Source organism: Ictidomys tridecemlineatus, chromosome 9 (assembly GCF_052094955.1).
Source record: "Ictidomys tridecemlineatus isolate mIctTri1 chromosome 9, mIctTri1.hap1, whole genome shotgun sequence".
Classification (NCBI taxonomy): domain Eukaryota; kingdom Metazoa; phylum Chordata; class Mammalia; order Rodentia; family Sciuridae; genus Ictidomys; species Ictidomys tridecemlineatus.
In genome coordinates this window covers 61,458,668-61,472,425 of record NC_135485.1, presented here as the reverse complement: position 1 = coordinate 61,472,425, position 13,758 = coordinate 61,458,668, and the positions used below count along the sequence as shown (strand labels likewise).

The 13,758-nt window shown below is 33.9% G+C and overlaps 1 protein-coding gene across 1 annotated transcript in view; it reads right to left on the bottom strand.

Moving 5' to 3' along the window:
• Cfap299 (cilia and flagella associated protein 299) overlaps positions 1 to 13,758 on the bottom strand; it is a 582,352-nt gene that overhangs the window by 388,208 nt on the left and 180,386 nt on the right. The gene's annotated exons all lie outside the window — the stretch shown is intronic.

Below are 13,758 nucleotides of genomic sequence, written 5' to 3'. Positions count from 1 at the left end.
AAAGTCACCTATTCTTAAATTTTAAAGCAATTATCTTTAAATAAAATGTTAAAAGATGAGACAGCCATTCTGGAAGCAGGATAAAGGTATCAGTAACTACAAAGGAATGATATGTACAAAAGAATACAGATGTAAAATTGGAAGGCAACCTTAGGTAATGGCAAAACAGAAAGTTAATGCAGGAAGTGAGGGAAAAACCACATATTATTAATGAAAGCTGACATTTTCTAGATATACTGTTATAGATATTTAATAAGGCCACACAGCTAGTAGGAGCAGAATCTGAGTTCCAACCCAGGCAGTCTGGTCCTGGAACTCATTTCTATACCTTCTGGACTGTGATGTCTTTCAGGCCTGCATGCTACTGACAGAGCTTGGACTTGTCTTCCAGAAGATGCTAAACCACAAAGGGTTTATGCAAGGAAAGAAGATAGTCAATTTTGTGCTATGGAAGAATATTCAGCAGCTATGAGAGATGGAGCTGCAGGAGAGCAACACTGGAGTGATTTATTAGGGAGTTCATTCAAAGTTTTAGACAGGGAGGAAAGGATAGATTGAGAAGTGTTTAAGAGGTCAGCTGGACCTGGTGATTGCTTTTGGTGAAATGTTAAAGACCGATTGCTATCGGGTTTCATTAAATCAATATAAGCAAGTATAATATGGAAGCTACTGATGATCCAGGAATATAATCCTTTAAACTGATCCTAACTTGTCTGTGTTTGCTTCTCTAATTTTATGCTCCTTGGCTTGTAATAGCAATACCAACCAACAATCCAAACTCCTAAATAAACATGAAAAACAACTGCTAATTAGTACTAGTAAAAAGTAACAGATATTTTGAGAATTTTTTAAGCCATTGTTTTTTTTCTAAAAGTGAGTCTTCCTCATTATAACATATCCTAAACAATGCTTTAACACTAAACCTCTAAAATATGAAATTCATTTTCTCAAGTGCTTAGTCAGAAATGTGTATTATTTCTCCATTGCTCATGCGATAAATTTCTAATCATTTGGTCAATTTCCACCTAATTTCCTGCCTAAGGTTTGTTTAAAACCACAGCATGTTGGAAATTCTCTATGAAGTTTCAACAGAGAATTACTAAAGGCCCAAAAACATCTCAGTGGTTTACAATTACAATGAGTTATTTCTTAAAAATACTATGGCCTATTCAACTTTGTCTTTGAGTCTATGATAATCAGTGCTCTTCCAATAAGTTCCCTGGTTTATTTAGTTGATTAGAATTTGTTTCTCTTGCTCATAATCAAAACCCATAATTTGATAATGGCTAGCCAGTTAAGCAAGTCCAGAGTTCCTGAGTTTCCATGTGATAAGCCTACTCCCTATTTCTATCACCTCCCCAACATACCCTGTTTTATTGGAAATTTTTAGACATTCACAGATAAAGTCCAATTTGATCACCAACCTCAGTTTCATGACATAAAAAGTAACAGTCATTACTAGTTTTGCATACGTTCCCCAAGGTTATTTCTACAGGTTTCACATATATATTTGTATACTCATAAGATGACATATAATATTATATAGAGAGCTGTTCACTTTACTACATATTTTACAAGTTTTCTGCAATTGTTGCTCTCTTTCCTATTTATATTTATAAATATTTATAAGAGTATAAACAAAGATCAAAATTATCTCCATGTATTCCAGGAATGAAATGCCAGAAGAACTGATACCTAGATATCATTTGCTAACAGGGAAGCAATGCCAATATTCTGCTAGGTCGAGCTTTGTTGCTAAAGGTGGAGGTTTTCAGCAGATACTTGGCAAGACCAAAAACAAAAAAAAAAGAGTTATTAGGCAGTAGAACTGTTTACTCCTGGACACTTACTTTGGCAGACACTGTTCTTCCTTTCCTTCTTCCATTAAAATGGATGCCTCAGTATTTACCTGAGCACATATATAACTGTCTGGAATAAAGAACACATTTCATAGACTTTCTGCAGCTAGGTGTCCATGTGACTAACTATTGCACAATGGAATCCAGTTGAAAATGATGTGCAACTTCTAGGAAGTGTACCTAAGAGGGAATAGGTACTAATGTGGCTAGATTACAACATGATCATAGTGCCAACTGTAATCTTGGACTTCAATTGGAGTCTATTTTTATGGAAAAACAAGAGAAAGAAGCAAGGTCCCTGATACCTTGGGACAACAACACAGCCTTGACTTGACTGATACTTTCTAGAATTCTTCAATATGAGATGGAAAAGAATTTATATTTCATTTGAGTCACTGTCATTTCTTACTGTTTTTAGCCAAACCAAATTTAAATAGATAATTCACCATATGAAATTCATTCACCCTTCTGAAAAAGATACTATTGTGTGATTGGTCTAGTGATCAAATTGGCCTTTTTCCTTATTTGTAATATTCTCAGGTTTCTTAGAAAATTACTACTTTCAAAAGTAATACATTATTTTTTAAACAGAGGTTAAACTTTTTACATGGAAGCAAAAAATAACTAAAATTAAACTGAACTATAATAAGGGACATTTGTCTGTAGTTCCTACCCATCTTTCATTGGTTTGAGACACTACAGTTTTCTGAACCTGGGTGTCATGGCGCGTTAAATTATCTTTAAGTCTCCTGCTGGAAAACCTGGGATTTAAAGTGATCATACAGTATTAGCAACTACCTAACACTATTAATGTGTAACAAGTCTAAGAAATGTGAATATCATACTGGTAATACATAAGATCATACTGTTTCTTTCTATTATGTCTTATGTGCACACACATACGTTGTTTCCTATAAACTCTATAAAGACGACAGTAGTTATTTTTATCAAATAAATTGAGAACAGGCAGGGTAAGGGTCTGGCTCCAAAGCTATTTGCGGCAGAGAAAAAAAGTTACATAAATAATCATTCTTACACCACACTATATCTGAGAACCTGAAACTTCTCAGCAGGAAAGAAGGAAAGTTAAGGTAGTATGTGGTAAGGGTTTCTTAAATCTTCAACACGCATTACTCTTATTTAACTAGGTTTATTTAACAGCCAGTGACCTGAGAAATCTTGCTTAAGTAAGTATTACAAAAGGAGTTACTTCCTCAAGAAGTGAAGTTGGACTCTTACAAAATCTTAGCCTCCTTATGCTTTTAAGTTTTATAAAGGCAAATACCCCATCTTTGTTGTTTATACTCAACTATACTCTCAAAATGGGATAAAAGTTACATGAATGAGTTAATTTTTATCCACTGTGTTTAATCACTAACTACCGTATTTATATAATCCAAAATGAATGACTAAATATCGTCTTAATCCACAACAATTAGGCTACGGATTTTATAATTTAAGTATATTGTTTCTGGATTCTATCACACCTATTCACATTATTAGATTAACACTTGAGAATAGAAAATAAAAGAGAAAAGTTCTGGAAAGCTGTTAAAGTAGAAACTTATTTTCAAGAGTTATTTAAGAGTTTACTTAAAAATAAGTTGTTTCAATAAATATTTGTGACTTATATTAGTTGTCTTTAAATTTTAAATGAATAATTGGGAGTGTCCTAATAAATAAGGTTTGAAAAATCACTAGGCTCTGTTCTAACAAGCAGTTTCCAATAATCACTACCTTAAATCTGGGATTAATTTTAATAGGAATACTTTTTAGCTATTGGACACTATCTTTGTACTATTCTCCATGTTAGGTATTTGCAAACACTTTCATTTATCTCCAAATTGAGTCCTAAAGGGGAATGTGTTCATTTTCACTTTAGAGATAAAGATTCAGTAAGGCAAAGTAATATGATCATAATCAGCTGGTATTCAATATTTAACCTGGATCTTACTGATTCTAAGTAATCATTCTTTATTCTGAAGTCTCTCAACATATTATTAAAGTGTTGCATTTGTGTCCTAATATTTTAAAATTATGAAAACAAAGAGAATTCACTGGGGTAAAGAAACTTGACTTAGCAGGGATATGGGGCGGGAGTGAGGCATGCAGCCTTCACCTTGAGCCATCTGAGGAAAGGTAATCAGCCACAACCATCATTCTCGTCGAAACTGGAATTCTGGTCAACAACTCTGTTCAGAGGTAGTTTTTATTGTTTTTAAACCAATGAACTCTGACATAGACTACATTTCATATTTCTAGAATTTATATTCAACTCGTTAGCACTTGTTTAAATAGGTAATGCAATCTCAGTATGCTTTATTTCCTTAAAATGATGTTTTATATACTTATTTTGAAAAAAATTGTTGAATAAATTTTAAAATCATAAGTAGAGAAGTGTACTGTAAAAATTCCATTATATTATTCTTGAGAAATAGCTTTTTTTCCCATGGATAAGTAGACTTAGAGACTACAACATGCAGTTCTATTTGTATGGTCTCAAATACTTTAAATTTGAATTTTAGAGGCCCAGATGGAAAATAATTTGAAAATTTGTTAAAAATGTGAATTTATTTACCACAATGTGTAGAATTTTAGACAAATCATTTGAGAATTAAGTATGGGAGATGTGTTTTTACTGCATTTTGATGTTCTCTAACAAAGAGATGATCTTTATGTCTATTTTCTCCAATAAAACATACCTTTTTACTTTGTTCTTCATTTAGAAGAGAAAAATTCTTATTTCCCTCAAATAAAATGTTTCATAAGTAACTCTAATACAGGTAAATCTTCAAATTCCTTCTATTAATTTTTATGTGTTTGCTCTTTAGTAGTCATTTAGGGTTGCCATAGCAAAAATATCATACATTAGATGGTACAAACAACATAGTTATTTTATCATAGTTCTAGAGACCATAAGTCTGAGATCTGGGCACCATAATGGCTGGGTACTGATAAAGGTCCTTGCTAGGCTGTCAGGCTGCCACCTTCTTACTGTGACCTCACTTGGCAGAGAAAGAAAATTAAACTCTGGTGTCCATTAGAAGAGAACTAATCCCCATCAGGAAGGCCCCATATGCATGGCCTCATCTAAACCTAATAACTTCCTAAAAGCGGGGCTGGGGATGTGGCTCAAGCGGTAGCGTGCCATGCCTGGCATGCGTGCGGCCCGGGTTCGATCCTCAGCACCACATACCAACAAAGATGTTGTGTCCGCCGAGAACTAAAAAATAAATATTAAAAATTCTCTCTCTCTCTCTCTCTCTCCCTCTCCCTCCCCTCTCTTTAAAAAGGAAAAAAAAAAAAACATATAACTTCCTAAAAGCCTCATCTCCAAATTCCATCATAAGTGGTGGCTGGGGTTTTAACATATGAATTTTGAGGGAATACACCCCACTCCAAAGCATGCTATTTCTTGTTTCAGAATTAATTTTCTACATTTTATGTATTTGTTTGCCAAATTCCAACTTGCTCACCTAATAATGTTTTATGTACAACTTGGAACTACGTCAGGTTTTCTTTCATCATGTGAGGTAATTAGCATATTTTCACCTCCTGACACATGCAGGATTAAGTTACTGAAGTTAGCTGTTTGTTCCTATCTAGCTCTTTTTCACAAGGTGCAAACAATTTTAAGTCAGATAAGCACAAAAGGACCCAAATGAAACAGGACATAAAGATGTATCTCAAACAGCATGGAGAAAAACTTCCTGTTCCTTATCTTAAATCTGAAATTATGTTAAAATAATAATATTCTGATGATTTAACCTTTGTAAAATATAAGCAAAACATATACCAAAGCAGCATACCACTTAATTATAGAGGCTAATAAATTATTACAAATCAATCCCTATTCACCTACATCAAGAAAGAGAACAATGACTTGACTACACCCCAGGAGTCCTCTTCACTCTTCCCTGTTCACAACTCCATCTTCCCAACTCCTCCTCCTCCAGAGGCAACACTTCCCCACATTTGTGGTGCTCACTCCCATGCTTTTTCTCTACCTCAGTCTCCAATAGGTGCAGTCATTACTTCCTTTTATCACTTAAGTATGTATCTCTAAACAATATAGTTTAATTAGGCTGGTTTTTAAGCTTTCCATAAATGGAATTAAAAAGTCCATAATTGTAATATGTCTTTCATAAATATTTTCGTGTTCCATATAATTGATCCATGTAGCTATATCTCATTTTGATTGAATTCTCCTGTGTGAATATGTAACTACTTATCCTTTTTATTATTATCGACCTCAGTTGTTTCCCATTTGGTTCTATTATGAACATGCTCAAAGAATTTCCTGAACATGTATCCTGAGTATAGATTTCTCTGAGAGAAACGACAAGCAATAGAATGGGTGTGTCATAGGATCATTTATAACTTAAAATTTACAAAATAATGCCAAATTGTTTTCAAAATCACTGAATCAATTTAAATTCCCACTACCAGAGCATAAAAGCTCCTTTATGCCACATCATTGCAAACATATAGTATTTTAGAATTTAAATTTAAGCAAACTAGTATGTACAGTATATTAGTATCTTTGTAGTCCTTTTAATTTGCATTTTCCTGATTATTTTAATATGATATTTGGCCATATAAATTTCCTCTCAAGTGAAATGCCCATTCTAAATTTTTGTCCATTTTCTATTGACTTATGTATATCCTATGGATTTTAAGGAGTTGATATATTCTGTATATCAGTATATAGAATAACATAGAATTTATGTATTATTTTGCATCACACACTTGGGCTAAACTCTCCCATGGTTATTACTAGTACAGTCAGCCCAAATATCGCATATGTTCTAAATATGTATGAACTCTAATTATTTCGTTAAAAATACAGTACAACAACTATTTACATAATATTTACATTGCATTAGGTATTATAAGTAATCTAGAGATGACTTATAGAACACCTAAAGATGTACTTAGATAATATGCAAATAACATACCATATATAAAGGACTAGAGCATCCACAGATTTTCATATCTATGTGGCATCCTAGCACCAACCTCCAGGGATACCAAGAAATAATTACAATTTTAATTCCCACCCATCTGTTCTCTTTTATTTGATGTGCAGATTTTAGTTCTCTCAGCAGTCACCACTCACAAATCACCAGATTTCTACCAAACATGAGAATAAATTGAAATTTTTCAAAACTTTTTCTGTTCTCAGATTATAATAACAAAAGCAAAAAACTAATCAGTGTTTACTAGAGTATTTTTAAAGAAATTTATTAGTATACCTTTTTAACATAAATGGCCAACTATATGCAATCTTCCTGTATATCAAAGCCAAAAAGATGTAGTATTCTCTGAGACCTTATTTCTTATTGTCTATATTCAGTTCTCACTGTAGACAATGAGAACTATAAAAAAGTTCTCTTTGTCTAGATTCCGTTCACAATTCATTAGAAAACAAACTGAACACTCCAAGGGCTTAAGGGAAGAGGGATTATAAAGAAAGATATCAAAAGGACTGAGAAGGTTCATGAGGGGTGGTGACAACATGGAGGAATTAGACATAGTATGCTCTTACTTACCCCAGACCTAAAAAGGCAAGGGAAGGGAAGTGGTGCTATCAAAGACACAATGTTGGTTGGCTTCCTGGTAGGTACTATGGCCATCAGCAGAGGAACATGGCCATCAACAAGGTCATGGCCCACCCTCCATCTGCTCCTGCCTTCCAGTTTCCTTGTTGAATATGCAGTACACAGAGTCTTTGGGACCAGACCTTATTTCTTGATTCACCATCAGTCTCCTTTCAGGGTGCACTATAGTCATGGAACAGCTGCGTGTCTTTGACAGCCCTCACCCTTTAGTCCAGAAGGTCCTTCTTCCCCCTTCCCTCATAGACCTTTAGATTAGATTCAAAATCGTGTTCCCATAAATCCTTTCCCTCTTGCCATCCTTCCTTTCTCCTTCTCTGCCCACAGGAAATCAGGAAAAGTGTATACCTTATATTCTTACTTAATCTACAATAAAGTCTCAATAAATGCTAATGGTTTTGCTATCACCACATATGTTATAAAAGCCAATGATCAACTAATATACTCCACCACATCATTATTTAAAGTAGAAAAACAATATGATCACCACAATAAACATTTAGGAAGCCTTTGAATATCATATCTCTATGTAAGCAATTTAGTTCCTGAATTTTTTTTGTTATGGTTGCTATTATTTTCATTTTAGTTTTCTTGGATGTGAATGGAAAATTGACTTAATTTACAAAATTTTGGCTGTTATATTTTTTCTGACATTAATCAGGAAAACAATGATATAAAATTTTGATTTTTCCCAATTTATTAAACAATAATCATAAAGCATTTAATGTTTAATAAATAAATGTTGTTTAATAAATAATAATCAATAAATAATATGCTTATTATAGTAAGCTCCAATGTAATATTGACATCTTCCAGACCATCAAAATGTGCAATAATTTGAATTATGCAGATATTTCTAATAGGGTGTTTGCATCATATCAATTGATAAAAATAACATATTCAATTATCTTAACTTTTTGAAAATAATCTATTTTTTGTGTAGTTCTATTTAATTTTACATACCAACATCTTTCTCTCAAAAGTTTTAAATTGTACAGTTAGCAAAAAATAATTTTATATTTATACAAAAACAATTACATTTTAAAATTGAAACCTTCATTGACTTAATAATAATGTATAGTACATTTCAATGGACTCTGGTTTATGTTGCATTAGAAAACATATAAACTTTTAAAATGCTATATGTATATTGTTCATATTTTACAATCTAAACTCTTGATGTATAATCCAGCATCAGTTTCCTGGACTTCAAATGGCTTTTTTTCCCATATACATATATAGAAAAATGCATATGCTAAGTACAGAAGATTATGCTGAAAGAGCATTTTTAAGCCAAAATGGTAAACAAAGGAAATAAAAGCAATCAGTGAACATGTTTAAGTCTTCTGAGCATCAATTCAACAGGATATTCTATCTTTAATCTCAGAGAGATTGTTTTTAAAGATCTACAGGTAGTGTGGGAGAACAGTAGAACTAAATACTACCTATGCTTTTTGAGTCTCCTGTCTTTTCTTATAAACTATTCTTGTTGGCTTTTCATTTTCTTTTAATTTCATTAAAACAATACTCCTTAAATGTCATGGTTTAGTCAGCTATTCCAGTGCTGTAACTAAGAGATCTGACCAAAACAATTTTTTTATTATTAGTTGTCCAAAATATTACATAGCTCTTGACATATCATATTTCTCACATTTGATTCAAGTGGGTTATGAACTCCCATTTTTACCCCATGTACAGATTGCAGAATCACATCGGTTACACAATTTTAAAGGAGGAAAAGTTAATCTGAGGGGTCACGGTTTCAGAGGTCTTCGTCCACAGAAGCCAACTCCTTTCCTTGGGGCTCGAAGGGAGGCTGAACATCATGGCAGGAGAGTGAGGCAGAGGCAAACAGCTCACATCATGATCAGAGAGCAGAGAGAGGTTTCCACTTGCCACATATAAATATATACCCCAAAACCACTTCCTCCAGCCACACCCCCCACCTCCAGTTACCACTCAAACGCATTAGAGATTAATTTATGGATTAGGGTAAGGCTATAACCCAATCATTGTTCCTCCAAACTTGTGCATTGTCTCATATCTGAGATTTTGGGGAACATCACATCCAAAGCATAACAAGTGATGTAGTCATGGAATTTTGAGAAGGTCATCAATTTTTATGCCAATAACTCTCAGAAAAGAAAATTATTTGAGAAATGTGATTTGTTTATTGGTAAGAATGAGGATCATATTTCCATTGAGAAGAAAAATGGCAGCACTTTCCCCATCCTTTGCTGTGTAAGAAAGTTTTTAAATGATCAAATGTACTACGGAAAAGGTACTGGCATCTCTGAGAAAATTTTAGACCATCATAAACACACAAGAGCCAGCTGAGAAGTACTAACATGAACCCTAGACAGCTGTTTCTTTTCATTTTCTATGTTGAGAAAGACTCAAGTGAGAGTCCTAATATCTATAGTGTCTTAAATCCATCAAACTCCACTCCTCTTGGATAACAGCTTTTCTTTTCTTCTAGGAGACAAAATGGGTTGGCTTCTGTGTGAGAAAAGTGTCTCTGAACGCCTCCTTTTTTGTACATTTGGCAAGTATATATAATTAATACTTAAATATGGTAGGTTAAGATGTTCTCACACTTTGCAGAAGAAAAACATTGCTTAGGATAAAATGTTATTTGTCTATGAATGTGTTTGATTCTATTCCTAAAGCACACTGAAATATAACTTCACTTTTATTTTCTTTGGGTAGGCAGATATATCTTTTAACCTGACTTAGAATTTACTTTGTGACCTTCTGGTTGTATTTATATAGGTAAAGCCAATGAAAGCAGCAATAAAGAAACAAGCACTTGTATGCTATGCCTCCCTCCAGACCCTTTACCTGTGGAAACCCATCCTGTTATTCTATAGAACACTGAGACTGGTCATGCAAGCACTTTGAGCAAATAAGGCACTAGAAAACTGAAGGTCTTATGCTTTGTGTATTTCTCTAATATTGAAATAGCTATATAAGGAGATGGAGAATATGATACAATGTAATTCCAGGTTTCAACTCATCACCAGAGATAAGCAGTCAAATTGGAAGCCTCTACTGCATTTCTCAAAACTAAGTAAGATAGTAGGAGCTTCCAGGCATCTGGAAGAGTGGGCACCAGAATATTCAGAGCAAAGGAATATATGGAGGAGGGAAGGGACTATGTGAAAGAAGAGGGATTTCAGTGTAGGATTTTGGAGAGAAAGATACTTGAAGAAGATTATTAGAAAGATTTGTTTCATGATGCCTTTTTTATACATCCCTGTGTTAACACTTAAAAAACTACAGTCCTAGGATATAAATCTGACCCCAAGTAAAAAAGAGAAAGAAAAACAATGGAGCAGCATTAGAAAAAGAAAGGGAGAAGAAAAGGGAGAGAGGGGCAAGGAGAAGAAAAGGGAGATTGAAGCATCCTAGATTGCTATGAAAGATTCAAGAAGTCATATAGAAGTCTTTGAGCAAAGGTCTGTCAATAAAGAGCTGTGGTTCCCCAAAATGGGTCTGCTTATGTGGAACTGCACCATGGGTTTCAAACAGTATATGAAGCGACCCCTCAATCAATATCAATCCCTACATAAGATGTATTCTCAGACAGCCCAATCTTCTTTCATCCATATAAAAAATCCTGAGATTTACAAACACCATTTATCACACAGTCTCAAAATAAAGTTGCCAGTAATATCATCAAGAATATGCTTATTGGAAAAAAATTGAGACTTTTTACAGATTTTTTATCTGCAGTGTATATGCTAGTGGGGATATACAGTTATATGACAGTGTTGTAACATCCTTTCACTTGGAAAAGTTCTTTTTTTAATCCTTTCAAGGGAACATCCTCAGTGACTTAACTTCCTTCCACTAGGCTCTACCTTCTAAATGTTCCACCACCTCCCAGTAATTCCACAGGCAAGGAATTAAGCCTTCAGCACGTGGGTCTTTGAGGGACATTTGAGATGCAAGGTATAGCAGCTAAAATATGACCTCAATACAAATTAAGTTCATTTGGTAATTTATAAAACAAATTTAAAAATATCTATGGCATTTTAAAGTTAAGTGTCTACAACTGAGAGAAGATTTAGAGAAACCCATTAAGGTTTGGATCTTGAATGTCTCCCCAAGGCCCATGTGATAGAGTTGATTGCCAGGCTAGCAATTTTGAGAGGGGTGAAACCTTTATGAAGTGTGGCTTAGAGGAAGGAAGTTAAATCATGGAAGACTTGCCCTTGAAAAAGATATAGGAACCCCAGCCCTTTGTACCTTTTTGCTTCCTGGATGCCATGAGGTAAGTCGCTTCTCCCACCCCAACCCCCCAATATGTTACCTAGCATGAGGCTCTGGGCTACAGGCCCAAAACAGAGGCAACTGATCCTAACCTTAACCCTAACCCTAACAGTGAAACATCTGAAACTGCAAGTCAAAATAAACCTTTTCTCCCTATATGTTATTTATCTCAGGTGTTTTTTCCTATATTATTTTATTGATGCATTAGAGTCAAACAAAATGGTGGGATCTATAATTACATGTTTGTGCATGCACACATTACAATATAATTTGACTGATATCATTCCCCAGTATTTTCTCTTTCCCTCCTGTCCTCCCTCCCCTTGGTCCCTTTCCTATACTGACAGCCTCAGGTATTTCTTCATAGTAATGGAAAGCTAACACATCTCATTTGCAGATTCCCTGGTTGACTCCACCTTAATTCTATTTTCCCTTTTCTATACAGACCATCATTTTTTTAAAAAAAGGATTAAAATTATGTTGTTTTTTAAACCACTGTTATTATTTTAGTATTTATCCTCTAACTGGAAGCTTTATATGTATTTAAATAATAGTACTATATATATGTTTGTTTTAACCTTTTAACTTAACATTTTATTCAGAGGAGTATGCCTAATAAGTAAGGGATATTTCATTCCTTGTTTTAGTTTCATAGTACTTCATTATAGGAATATATCATAGTTCAACCACTTTACTACTGATGGTTATTTGGGTTTCCTGTTATTTGCTACAACAAACATTGTTTCAGTGTAGAACTGTGTGCCATCCCTCCTCTTTTGAATTTGATTACTTTGAACAATAGAATACAGTGAAATACTGTGCTTATTCCCTATTGGGACAAACTTTGTGAGAAAATCAACTTCACAGAGACCATAATGCCATAAAAAGCCCAAACCCTGGAGAATGAGCTTCCCTTGCAGAGAAGATGACCAATTATTAGTGAGGGTAATGAGGTCCCACAACTGAATGAAGAAGTCAGCTTGGAAGTGGACCTCCAGTGCCAGCCCTGCAGGTGATAGCAATTGAGCAGAGGCCAGAGCTCATAGTCAAGTCCTTTCTCAAGTCCTGACCCACAGATTGGTAAGCAAAATAAAAGGCACTGAAAGCTGTGGTACATGTTGAAGAAATACATAACGAGAACAGCTAGTTATTTTAAAAATATATAATGAAATTTCTTTTCAGTGAAGAAAAAATTCTAACCCTTTTTCTTTATGGATAGATATGAAACATTCTTTTCACGTGTGAAAAAGAGAAAATGGAAAGTAACATTCCATTTTGTCTTTCATTTCATAAATTTGCCCATCATTCATAACAAGCTATTCATTCACATATACTTTAGGAATAAAAATACTGCATATGGTAATAAACTCTTGTTGAAAATCTATGTAAAGTTAGCTTTCACGCTAGCAGAAATATTTTCCTTTTCCCATAATTCTTTTCCTTTCTACAGTTTCCTTTGTAATATCTGAACCATACAAATACTTTAGAGACATATTAGAAGACTTTCAAGTCCAGATAATAAAATAAACCACTCATTTCCCATAAAAAGCATTATGGCCTATGCTGTTCCAGTTGAGAATTTCACCTGGCTGGCTCAGGGTTGGTGGCACAATTACATCTGTGCTATGAAAACATTTAACAGGTCAGGACCAGGGAAAGGATATTTTTCTTTTTCATTTCCATTTGAGGGCACTCTTTACTTCAGTAAAAGCAGTATCTATTTACATTTTCCCAATTACACAAGCAAGTGTGTATGGCGTCAATTGTATATGGCAGCCTTTGTTAAATAGTGCCAAATTTCCCATTTAAATCAGTGCCATTCAATATTCTTCATTAATTGATGGTATTTATTATTTTGCACTATGGAAAAAATGTAGATTCTATTCTTTGACTATTTGTAATGAAATATTTCCTTAAAAGGTACAGAATTATTTTTTTATCTTACATAAATTAATTAATTTAGCTTCTTTAGAACTGTCAGTAGGTGGGTTACTTATGTAAAAAAA